The sequence below is a fragment of the Triticum urartu genome, chromosome 1A (assembly GCF_056163025.1).
Source record: "Triticum urartu cultivar PI428250 chromosome 1A, HENAU_Tu73, whole genome shotgun sequence".
Lineage (NCBI taxonomy): Eukaryota > Viridiplantae > Streptophyta > Magnoliopsida > Poales > Poaceae > Triticum > Triticum urartu.
The window spans coordinates 563341842-563350129 of NC_141873.1; the positions used below are offsets into that span (position 1 = coordinate 563341842).

General features: G+C 44.1%; 1 pseudogene; it reads left to right on the forward strand.

Moving 5' to 3' along the window:
* The first annotated feature begins 2379 nt into the window (after positions 1–2379).
* On the forward strand, positions 2380–5858 carry LOC125533134 (disease resistance protein Pik-2-like; annotated as a pseudogene).
* Positions 5859–8288: the final 2430 nt, after the last annotated feature.

Consider the following 8288-nt stretch of genomic DNA (forward strand, 5'->3'; position numbering starts at 1 on the left):
ACGGGCAATCAAAGAATAAGTGCTTGATAGTTTCATTCCGATCACAGAAACTACACCTAGTAGATCCTGTCCAGTTGCGCTTTACCAAGTTATCCTTTGTTAGAATGACTTGTTTATGTACAAAGCACATAAACACTTTAATTTTCAAAGGAGCTTTGACTTTCCAAACATATTTGGAACTAGGAATGGCACTAGAGTTAATGACATCGATATACATCGATTTAACTGTGAACTCTCCAGCCCTAGTAAGTTTCCAGCACAACTGATCGGACTGATGAGATAGCTGAACCTCCATCAGTCTACTCACCAAATGGAGCCACACTTCCCACCGGTTGCCAACAAGCGTCCTCCTAAACTGAATATTAAGGAGAATGGACTGCAAAATCGTTGCAACAAAAGCATCACGTCATTGAACAATACTATACAGGGACGGATATTGAAACGCCAGCGGCGTTTCACCAAGCCAAGTATCCTCCCAGAAGCGAGTGGTGGTGCCATTGCCGACTATAAACTTTGTCCTATTAAAGAAGGCTGTTTTAACTCTCATAAGTCCCTTCCGAAAAGGCGAGTCAGTCGGTCTCACTGTCACCTGGGACAAAGTCTTGGACTGCAGATACTTACTGTTGGGTTTCGTAGTAATTTCAAAAATTTTCCTACGCACACGCAAGATCATGTGATGCACAGCAACGAGAGGGGAGAGTGTTGTCTACGTACCCACGCAGACCGACTGCGGAAGCGTTGATGCAACATAGAGGAAGTAGTCGTACGTCTTCACGATCCAACCGATCAAGCACCGAAACTACGGCACCTCCGAGTTTGAGCACACGTTCAGCTCGATGACGATCCCCGGACTCCGATCCAGCAAAGTGTCGGGGAAGAGTTCCGTCAGCACGACGGCGTGGTGACGATCTTGATGTACTACAGCAGCAGGGCTTCGCCTAAACTCCGCTACAGTATTATCGAGGACTATGGTGGCTGGGGGCACCGCACACGGCTAAGGAATAGATCACGTGGATCAACTTGTGTGTTTCTGGGGTGCCTCTGCCTCAGTATATAAAGGAGCCAAGGGGGAGGGGGGCGCCGGCCAGGAGGAGGGCGCAGGAGGAGTCCTACTCCTTTCGGGAGTAGGACTCCCCCCCCCCCAATCCTAGCTGGACTAGGATTCCCTGAGGGGGAAAGAGGGAGAGGGGGACCGGCCACCTTCTCCTAGTCCTAATAGGACTAGGGGAGGGGGAAGGTGCGCAGCCACCTTGGGCAGCCCCTTTCTCCTTTCCACTAAAGCCCATTAAGGCCCATATGGCTCCCGGGGGGTTCCGGTAACCTCCCGGTACTTCGGTAAAATCCCGATTTCACCCGGAACACTTCCGATATCCAAACATAGGCTTCCAATATATCAATCTTTACGTCTCGACCATTTCGAGACTCCTCGTCATGTCCTTGATCACATCCGGGACCCCGAACAACCTTCGGTACATCAAAATGCATAAACTCATAATATAACTGTCATCGTAACCTTAAGCGTGCGGACCCTACGGGTTCGAGAACAATGTAGACATGACCGAGACACGTCTCCGGTCAATAACCAATAGCGGGACCTGGATGCCCATATTGGCTCCTACATATTCTACGAAGATCTTTATCGGTCAGACCGCATAACAACATACGTTGTTCCCTTTGTCATCGGTATGTTACTTGCCCGAGATTCGATCGTCGGTATCCAATACCTAGTTCAATCTCGTTACCGGCAAGTCTCTTTACTCGTTCCGTAATACATCATCCCGCAACTAACTCATTTAGTTGCAATGCTTGCAAGGCTTAAGTGATGTGCATTACCGAGAGGGCCCAGAGATACCTCTCCGACAATCGGAGTGACAAAACCTAATCTCGAAATACGCCAACCCAACATGTACCTTTGGAGACACCTGTAGTACTCCTTTATAATCACCCAGTTACGTTGTGACGTTTGGTAGTACCCAAAGTGTTCCTCCGGTAAACGGGAGTTGCATAATCTCATAGTTATAGGAACATGTATAAGTCATGAAGAAAGCAATAGCAACATACTAAACGATCGGGTGCTAAGCTAATGGAATGGGTCATGTCAATCAGATCATTCAACTAATGATGTGACCTCGTTAATCAAATAACAACTCTTTGTTCATGGTTAGGAAACACAACCATCTTTGATTAACGAGCTAGTCAAGTAGAGGCATACTAGTGACACTCTGTTTGTCTATGTATTCACACATGTATTATGTTTCCGGTTAATACAATTCTAGCATGAATACTAAACATTTATCATGATATAAGGAAATAAATAATAACTTTATTATTGCCTCTAGGGCATATTTCCTTCACTTACTACATAGAATCTACGCCCACATGGCCTCAGTCTCAACTGATAATTTATACAGCCACTTACTGAGAAGACGTCTGTTTTTGACTTCAAGATTCTCAATACCAAGGCCCCCTGGTCCTTTGGTCGACAGATTATATCCCATTTGGCCAGTCTGTATTTTCTCTTTAGTTCATCACTTTGTCAGAAGAATCGGGATCGATAGAAGTCCAACCTTTTCCTAACACCAACTGGGACTTTGAAAAAAGATAAGAGAAACATTGGCATACTCGTGAGCAAAGGAGCTAATCTGTGTTGTTCCAACTCTGGTGATCAACCTTATCCAATGGCACCTCTAAATGATGTTGATTCTCGAATATTGTTTTCTATCCGGATGATCCTTGTCCTACTGATCTGGAAGAAGTTGCTACTAGGATCTTAAAAATATGTGGTGGTCTGCCATTGGCTATAATTACATTTGCAAGTTTGCTTGTTGGTAAGGCACATGACAAGGATGAATGGGAGAGACTCCAAGATTCCATTGGTATTGGTTCTTTGCTTGAAAAAGATGGGAACTTAAAAGTGATGAAAGATATATTATTACTTAGTTACTGGAATCTCCCACACCACTTGAAGACTTGTTTACTGTACTTGTGTATATATCCAGAGGACTATAATATCAGCTGTGAAGAATTGAAGTGGAAATGGATGGCTGAAGGATTCCTTAAAAGACAATGTGGACATTTGGATCAAGCAGCACAAAACTGTTTTAACGAACTTGTAAATTCAAATTTGATCCAACCAATTGAGTGTGATGGCAGTGTGCAATATTGTCCGGTCCATGATATGGTGCTTGACCTTATCATATCTTTATCAAATGAAGAGAAATTTGCCACTATTTTGAATGGAATTATCTACAAATCTGCTCCAAACAACATTCGTTGTCTGTCCATGCAATCTTGTGGCGGAAAGTGCAATGGGACAGTTCGTGCAATTACAGAAACCAAGTCACATGTTCGCTCACTGACTATGTTTCAAAGAGGCGAGCAGAAAATAAATATTGTGGGCTTCCATGCTTTGCGGGTGCTGGATCTTGAGGGATATGAATGGTTGGAAAACAAGCATTTAAAAAATATAGGAAGTTCACCTCAGCTGAGATTTTTGCGTATTCATAGTAATAAAATTACTGAGATTCCTAGGGAAATTGGAAAGCTACAACACATAGAGACTCTCGATTTGAATGGTTGTATGTTAGGTTTAACACTGCCATCTACTATGGTGCATTTGCATAAATTGGTGCGCCTATTTGTCAACCCCAGTGACTGGTTTCCTGCAGATGCGTTCAGGGGTATGCAAGCCTTGGAGGTCTTGCAGGGGGTAAACATCTAGGGAACTGGCAACCCAATGAGATTTGCAGAAGAGCTTGGGCATCTAACAAAATTGAGAAGACTGTCTATAGTTCCCACGATGGTGTGCAAGGAATATGCAATAAGAGGAAGAATAATAGAACTTTTGGTGTTATCTATACATGAGTTGGGCAAATGCAACCTTAGAGATCTTAATACTAACACAGAGATTGGCTGGCATCTATTTTGAGACCCATATTGCACCTATCCATACCTCCAAGTTCTTAGAATTGAGACAATAGTTGAAGAAGTTCGAAGGGAGTGGGCTCCCTAAAAAATCTGACGAATCTATACTTGAAAGTAGCTGAATTTGATAAGGAGGGTCTCCATATCCTCATGAGCATGCCTTCTCTGGCCTATCTTCAGCTAAAGGTTACAAGCGTAGTCAAAGGAAAGTTGATGATCGGTACTAACGGATTCAACCTCCTAATGGAGTTCCGCTTTGCGTACCTTTTTTTGAATGAAAGGGGTTTCCCCCTGCCCCATTTTATTGAAGCAGCAAAGAAAACCAGATTCGGAATATAAGCTTAACAGCTGGATCCCCACACAGCCCACACCAGGCAACCACCAGGCAGATTGGAAACATAACTAACTGGAAGGTCTAAACAGCCTCACAAACCAGCAAACAATTTATCCTACATGAAGTTCTTTTATTACAAAACCCAAAGGCGAGGGCCAAAAGTGAAAGCTAATTGTCTACTGACGACGACCGGAGATCAGGTCCAGGTGATCCGCAGGAGCTCCCCCCGGTGTTTGTCGAGCAACAGAATACATCTTCGCAGCAGCTCCGCTTGGGTGTCGTCGCAGAGTACCCCCCAGCACAAAAGCACATTTTTCAACTTCACAAGGACGCAATTCAAGCCTCTCCACGAGCGGCCCTGAAAACAGAAATCATTCCTTAGCCTCCAAATGCTCCACAAGGATGCAGCCGTGACCAGATTGAGCACAGGTTTGCATTTGTAAGAACGCCACACAACACATATGTCTTCAGAACAAGTAAAAGGTTGCACATTAAAAAACTCAGAGACCAGTCGCCAGATACATTTGGCCACAACACAATAAAAAAATAGATGTTGAGTGGACTCATTTTCTCTACAAAACAGGCAGGAGAGGTCTTCCACCTGTCTACGTTTGTTCAAATTATCTCTGGTCAGAACTTTATTGTACACACAAAGACACATGAAAACATGAATGTTTTGAGGACACAAAACTTTCCAAAGAGATTTTCCAATCGGAGAAACAATTCCCCCGAAGTTTATAGCTTCATAGAAAGATTTAACTGAGTACAGCCCCTTAGGTTCAAGAGACCAGATGGGCAAATCTAGGGAGGTAGACAGGGGGAAATCCCTAATGTGGTCTTGTAATTGATTCCACCTAAGCATCCCCCTCAGATCGACACATTGCCTAAATGTAAGTTTCAGAGTAGTCCCGTCCCACACTTGAGCCACTAAACAATCAAGCTGGTTACAAATTTCAAACATGTCCCAAAACATAGTTCTTAGGGAACAATCTCCAGCCCACGTATCATGCCAAAAACTTATTTTACTAGAAGAACACCCGTGCATTGCAACGGGGCCATATTAAATTTAAGAGTTCAATATTAATATTCTTATACATATCAAGTGACATTGGCGACCTTTTCTCACCATCAAATCCCCACACACACACTCTCTTCCTCCCTCTTCCTCACTCTCTCTCCCCCTCCCCCCATCTCTCTCTAACACACACACATATCCATCTTATTGGGTACGGGACCATAATCCTTCTATTTCACACACAGACACTCTAGTGCATAACAATATGGATTATGTGTATTATATTTGCCACCACAACTAAGGGAATTAATTTCATGTAAATCGGCCAGCCACAACTCCAAGAATACAAGGAGGAGGTGGCCCGGGTCGGCATTGGCGCCATCCGGCGTGGGCCACGGGCCCGCTTCCAAGTGCGTCTGCGCGCTGGCCACCCACGCGGGGTCCTTCAAGTGCCGCTTCCACCGCACCAACTCCCAGGGCCACAGCACGGCCAGGGCCAGGGAAGCGCCCTTCTTCACCCCCTTCACCAGCCGCGGCCAACGCGATGCCGTGGCACCTGGCCTCGACGTCCTCGCGACCCAGTGACGCAGCCCAAGCATCGGCCTCGAGGATCAAGAACGCTCGACAACGGAGAGGGAAGGGAAAGATCATATACATGTCATAAGAAAGGGAGTTTATTTACTGCTCCCTCGATGTATTGTTTCCTTTGTTTGAAGATTGATTACCATCCGTGAGTTAAGATAAGGTTAATGTGATTAAGCGATTTTTCTGAAAATCAAATATTTGTTTTCTAATTAATGTGATTGAGTGATTTAAGGTAAGGTTAATTAATTTAGATTTGATCTTTAGAGATTGTTCGTGATTGATTCTACATTACTAAATAAATTGCGTCAGTATGGAAAGTTCTGATCTATTCAGATTTCTTTCGTTGTGTGAGAGGGTGACGCGAAAATAAACCGATGAAGTGGGTGGAGGGGACGAAAAAAAATCTACGAAAAAACCCAGCGAAGGTGGGAGGAGTACCAAAAAAACCATGGCAGGTGGGACGAAAATAAACCGTACGAGGCTACCAAGTGCGTCTGCGCGCCGGTGATACGTCTCCGTCGTATCTATAATTTTTGATTGTTCCATGCCAATATTCTACAACTTTCATATATACTTTTGGCAACTTTTTATACTATTTTCGGGACTAACATATTGATCCAGTGCCCAGTGCCAGTTCCTATTTGTTGCATGTTTTTTTGTTTCGCAGAATATCCATATCAAATGGAGTCCAAACGGGATAAAAACTGACGGAGATTTTTTTTGGGAATATATATGATTTTTGGGAAGAAAACTCCACGCGAGACAGTGCACGAGGGGCCACGAGGCAGGGGCGCGCCCCTGACCCTCGTGGCCACCCCGTAAGGCGGTTGGTGCCCTTCTTTCGCCGCAAGAAAGCTAATATCCAGATAGAGACCGTGTTAAAATTCCAGCCCAATCGGAGTTACGGATCTCCAGAAACGATGAAAGGATAGAATCGGGGAACGCAGAAACAAAGAGAGACAGAGAGACAGATCTAATCTCGGAGGGGCTCTCGCCCCTCCCATGCCATGGAGGCCAAGGACCAGAGGGGAAACCCTTCTCCCATCTAGGGAGGAGGTCAAGGAAGAAGAAGATGAAGGGGACCCCTCTCCCCTTCTCTTCCGGTGGCGCCGGAACGCTGCCGTGGCCATCATCATCATCACCGCGATCTACACCAACACCTCCGCCATCTTCACCAACATATCCATCACCTTCCCCCTCTATCTACAGCAGTTCACTCTCTCGCAACCCGTTGTACCCTCTACTTGAACATGGTGCTTTATGCTTCATATTATTATCCAATGATGTGTTGCCATCCTATGATGTCCGAGTAGATTTTCGTTGTCCTATCGGTGGTTGATGAATTGCTATGATTGATTTAATTTGCTTGTGGTTATGTTGCTGTCCTTTGGTGCCCATCATATGAGAGCGCGCGTGGATCACACCATAGGGTTAGTTGTATGTTGATAGGACTATGTATTGGAGGGCAAGAGTGACAGAAGCTTCAACCTAGCATAGAAATTGATGCATATGGGATTGAAGGGGGACCAATATATCTTAATGCTATGGTTGGGTTTTACCTTAATGAACATTAGTAGTTGCGAATGCTTGCTAATAGTTCCAATCACAAGTGCATAGAATTCCAAGTCAGGGATGACATGCTAGCAGTGGCCTCTCCCACATAATACTTGCTATCGGTCTAGTAAAGTAGTCAATTGCTTAGGGACAATTTCGCAACTCCTACCACCACTTTTCCACACTCGCTATATTTACTTTATTGTGTCTTTACTTAAACAGCCCCTACTTTTTATTTATGTAATCTTTATTATCTTGCAAACCTATCCAACAACACCTACAAAGTACTTCTAGTTTCATACTTGTTCTAGGTAAAGCGAACATCAAGCGTGCATAGAGTTGTATCGGTGGTCGATAGAACTTGAGGGAATATTTGTTCTGCCTTTAGCTCCTCGTTCGGTTCGACACTCTTACTTATCGAAAACTGTTGCGATCCTCTATACTTGTGGGTTATCAAGACCTTTTTCTGGCGCCGTTGCCGGGGAGCAATAGCGTGGGGTGAATATTCTCATGTGTGCTTGTTTGCTTTATCACTAAGTAATTTTTATTTGCTATTCTTAGTTGTTTTCTATCTTTAGTTATGGATAGGAAACACAAAATACCAAAAAAATAGTTGTACCTACTAAACCAATGGTTGAAGAACCACTCAAAATCTATCACACTGCTGAAGCTTATTACTTGGATCATCTTCGATCCCTATCTGTTCGTGTTGAAACCCCACCTAGCTTAGTTGAGGGCAAATCTTTAGATGAGCATGCTTGTTATGTGCGACACCGAATATCTAAAAAAGGGAAAATTTTACTGGGTCAAATTCATCGTTTGCAATGCTATGCTTGGAATTTATGCGAAATATATGATATTACTTGTTGTTCTGAA